Source organism: Setaria italica, chromosome II (genome assembly GCF_000263155.2).
Source record: "Setaria italica strain Yugu1 chromosome II, Setaria_italica_v2.0, whole genome shotgun sequence".
NCBI lineage: Eukaryota > Viridiplantae > Streptophyta > Magnoliopsida > Poales > Poaceae > Setaria > Setaria italica.
In genome coordinates this window covers 20,348,823-20,353,785 of record NC_028451.1, presented here as the reverse complement: position 1 = coordinate 20,353,785, position 4,963 = coordinate 20,348,823, and the positions used below count along the sequence as shown (strand labels likewise).

At 42.3% G+C, this 4,963-nt stretch overlaps 1 long non-coding RNA gene across 1 annotated transcript; it reads left to right on the top strand.

The window, feature by feature from the left end:
* Window positions 1-1,108: 1,108 nt before the first annotated feature.
* On the top strand, window positions 1,109-2,154 carry LOC111256489. The gene is made up of 2 exons (XR_002676597.1): window positions 1,109-1,679; window positions 1,782-2,154. It is a non-coding gene; the product is annotated as an uncharacterized LOC111256489 (long non-coding RNA).
* Window positions 2,155-4,963: the final 2,809 nt, after the last annotated feature.

The following is a 4,963-nucleotide window of genomic DNA, read 5'->3' as shown; positions in this document are numbered from 1 at the left end:
ACTAAAGATTACCCATTAGTACCGGGTGGAGCCTCCACCCGATACTTATGTGCCTGAGGGCCTTTAGTACCGGGTGGAGCCTCCACCTAGTACTAATGTGTGACCTTTAGTACCGAATGGAGCTCCCAACCGTTACTGAAGAGGATCACGGGGGGCTCCTGGGGAACTATCCGCTAGACCCGGTACTATTGCTTACATTAGTACCGGGTCAAAAACCAACCAGTAATAAGAGTTAGGACCAATGCTCAGTTTTCCAGTAGTGACTTGTAGTGTCAAACAAGTCGTTGAAGTCTTCTTACTTTCACAGAGTGACAATAAACTTTTGCCGTCCAAAATTGCACATTATTTTAGACTCAGCTTGAGCATTTGAGTGATTATATTCTCCAATTAGAAAGATTAGAAAGTTAAATTTACAAAACAATTGCAATGTTGGACATTTTCAATTTTTTTAAAATACTTTAATTCCTAAATTCATGATAGTGTAAACATGAATATCTAAAAGATTCGTTACAGAACATTTTAAATTTGATTGTACCACAGTAGGTTTGACATTAGGAAAAAGGGAAAACTGTAATTACATTCTTTATTTTGAAAGTCACATATCTTCAATCAGGGTTGCTGATCACAATATTTCTTGAAACACCCAAATTAAATGCAAGAAAAAAAGGAAAATGTAATTACAATCCTTTTGTCTAAAAAAAGTCACATATCCAGGAGCACAAGCAAAGTTCAGGAGCGTGGACCAAGCCCGCATCCAGCCCGGTCCAGCCAATCTGCCATCTAACTGGGCCTAACACTAGTACGTGTAGTCTACGAGCAGCGAAGGACAACGCGCATGATCATACCTCACAGATTATGCCAGAAAATCCTCACAAAAAAAAGAAAAGATATTTCACAGAAGGCCACCAGCCACTAGTGCCTAGCTACTCACGCATTCAGCTGAAACATAACCGTCCACTGCAGTAGACTGCAGTCTGCAGAGACAAGTCTTCGGCCTCCCCTCCCATGGGAAAGTGCTCCTGCAGGCACAAAAGCTTGCAATGCGCAGTTCCAAAGGATCAGGCACTGCATCATGCCGCCATGGAATCATGGGCAGAAAGCAAGAGGCCTATGATGATTCATTGCCTATACAAGGAACTGCCCCATACATGGGGAAGGGGACGAAGCTGCAGGCCATGCCTCAAGGGCAAAGCTGACTAGCTATTTCATCGGCAACACACAGTGCTCTCGCTTTCCACAGTGATAGTGGGAGGCACTACCAGCCTACCGTCCCCACGTCGTCAGCACCACCACTACTTCTGCCTGCGGCACCAAATGGGGGAGAGAGGATATTCCATGTCACCGGCCACACACTCCACCCCGCTCAGCTGGGCTACCTCACAGATCGTGTTGTCGGCGATCGACACCGGTGAGGGCAGGCCGAACATCGACAGCGATCGATAGGCCGTCGCAGATTCCCCCGGTTTGATGTTGTCCCCCTCTAGTGGCTAGCTTGGAGCTGCCCTTTCCCCTCCCTCCACTAGTACCCCTTGCCTCACTTCTGCATGCACTTGATGTGTAGTTGGAAAAAAGGAGGTTTTGATGGTTGCCAATATCTTGTCCTAGGTTGAAAGGCCCTCAAAGTGGGGGTTTGTAGGGTTAGAATTCGATCGGCATAGGCCATGATGCGCCGATGATGGGTAAGTTGGTGATCAGATTACTTCTGACCTGGAGATAGAAAACAACTGAACATTGTTGTGATATAACTGATTCCATCCATGCTTTGGTTTACCTGTGCACAGGTAGAGTTGAAGTGATGAGGCTAGCTAGTAGGAAAGGCACGAAATTTCTTGTCCTGGAAACTAAAGCAGATTCCCTGATGAATTCTGCTTTGCTGCAGGATGATACCTGCGTGTTCCCCCGTGCAAAAGTGTTTAGGCTTTTATCCGGCTGGCCAATTGTTGATCCAACACATTTGTCAGAAAAACCATGATATATGATAGATGCTGTTGCCTGTTGTTGCAGATCAATGGACTTGACTGCGCATTCTTAGAATTTGTTTTCAGGAAGCAGGCGTGGCGATAAACTCAATACGAAGCAGTTTGCCTGTTGTTATGAAGAAAGGTTTTCTCCTTTTGCTTCAGAAACGACATAAATCGGCTACACATTTATTGAGATCCAAGTGTCATGTTTTTTTTTGTTGACTATGTATTGGATAAATTGTGAATGGCTGGTTACGTTAGCACTTGGAAATTACAATGCCTTTAAATAATCTAAGCTGAAATTCATCTCTCAGTTATCCATTGAGCTGCAATGTATCATATATAATTAGATATGTGCGTCGAGATAGGGAATGGGTGGGTTAAATTCACATTGCACATAGTAGACAAGTACGTCGAGTATAATCATCAGATTGTTTCAATAGTTTTCAGAGACCTTGATTTTAGCATTTATGGTACTTCAGCACAAGCTAATCGGCATCGAAACCATGTTCTGCATCATTGTCAAGCATTCAGTCCTGATGCTGCTTTCCGAAACTGTTCATTCAGTCCCTGCGCTTCTGTATGAAGAAAACAAATTAGCAGTGTTGGTCCATATATGAAATATATACGTTATTAATGATCCATCAAGTTCTTCAATCTCTGACATATTCGAACGTCTTATCCGTCTGTTAATCTCATTACGTCTAATCAGCTCCTTCCAGCCACATCGTCAGTGTTAGTTTTTCAGAATAGTGCATCATATATATCACCAAATGTCATCCGCGACATGATTTATTCCCCGTTCTTTCCTGAAGGCAATCTCTTCTGTGCATCGCAAGTTTGTCGCTGTCTTTTGGGACACTTGGAGAAAGTTGTGTACGACGGGTAAGCGGTGGTGGAACTGGCTTGGACAGTGCCCATGAACGATATGCTCCCTGACTGGGCTTACAACCTGTATCCAAGCCTGTGCTGTCGATCAATCAGAGGAATCTGGAATTTTTGGCCATCCATGTTTCCTTATCTTTTTCTCCCTCTTCCCCTAGCTTGTATCTGGGCATTTGTCATGTTCTGGAAAATATGAGTGCAAAATGGACATGGGAAACACTGTGGCCTGTGGGCATGCATGTCAGGTTAAGCCAACGTGTGAGCTACTGTGGGCATGTCTGATCTGGTCTCTTGATACTCAGGTAAATCGCAAGTTGATCAGAATTAATTTTGCCGGAGTTTAATAGGATACCAAAAGCTCTTTTTCCGAGCATTGGATATCATGGTTTTGAAAGAATTGTGTGGTGAATTATGCACTTGCTCTAAAAAAATACTCCCTCCGTTCCAAATTATAGGTCGTTTTAGTTTTTAGATATATAGATATTATTATGCATCTAGACATAGGCTATATCTAAGTGTATAATAAAGTTTATGATTATAAAAAATCAAAACAACTTATAATTTGGATAATTTGGAATGGAAGAGAGGGAGTACCAGATGAACGGGAAAACATGAATGCAGTAAGTACATATATAAACAAGGAGGCACAAACTTAAATAAGGATTTGTCTCATGGTATTGATGGCTCAAACACCAAGTTACCAACCATTGTCCATGCTGGAGCAGCCACCGAGACTATTGCTCCGTTGTCAAGCTTCGTCTAGTCAGGACTCTAGATTAACCCACATAAGCAAGTCTCACTACCAGTCTCTTTTTTTGACGAGTCTACCGGTCTCTTTTAGGGGTGTTTGGATACCACTGGCTAAAGTTTAGCACTTGTCACATTGGATATTTGGATACTAATTAGAAGTATTAAATATAGGCTAATTACAAAACTAATTGCATAGATGGAGTCTAATTCGTGAGACGAATCTATTAAACCTAATTAGTCCATGATTTGACAATGTGGTGCTACAGTAACCATTTGCTAATGATGGATTAATTAGGCTTAATAGATTCGTCTCGCGAATTAGCTCAGGGTTCTGCAATTAATTTTATAATTAGCTCATGTTTAGTCCTCCTAATTAGCATCCGAACATCCAACGTGATACTGCTAAAGTTTAGCACCTAGTATCCAAACACCCCCTTAGTTTAGTCACATGTTGCCTTCTTCACTTTGGGGCTTGAGCCATAGCGGCAAGAGTCTCGATGTTCCCATACAAGTTTCTTGCCTCCGCTCCACACCAAAGTCCAAGGATCAACAAGCTTAATTCACCACCAAGAGGTTCTGTCTCCATGAGCCACTAAGGTCCCAAGGCATCGACAACATGAATATTTGTTAGATCACTCCTTAATCCCCTTCTAGGAAGCAATACCTAGCGATCACTGTTTCTAGTCTAAACTACTAATCACTCTCTAACCTCATGTTAATTTTTTTGGATGATAACTTTTAGCTTTTTGGTATCTTAGTACCCCTCACAAAGTGTATATAACTTCCTATAAACTTAAGCACATTGAAATGGCCAAGTGGAAGGTAAAGATTGGCTCAACCCCTCAAACTAGTTGATACTCTTTTTTATATAGAAGACCATCAATGGCCCAGCTTTATAAGAAAGCAGAAGGTTTTTCTAGGGTTACCCGCTTACAACGTTTCTGGGTTCATGAAAGACAGAAAGCATAAAACATGTGGACATTTGTTCCACAAAAGCTTTTGCCATCGCTCTCTAGGCACCCTCTAAGAGAACCTCCTAAACAACTAGTGAAGTAAAAGATAGCGCCACCTTCCCCACTCCTTTTCTCCACTTCACGCGGCCTGGGTTCCTTCAGATCTTGATGATGACAGTTGGTGTTTCAGCCGCTGAATCACTGCGTCGATCTAGAGTTGTCCCTTCTCCTTGCTCAAGATCCTCCATTTCTGCATAAATGAGATTATACGATACAGACTTACATCAGGCGAAAGCACCACAACATTGTTGAAAACAAAGTCATTCCTAATGAGCCAGAGGCTCCAAGCCACACAACCAAAAAGAAAGATTATATTCCTAATTCGATTATTAGACCACTCATTCGTCCTCTCTT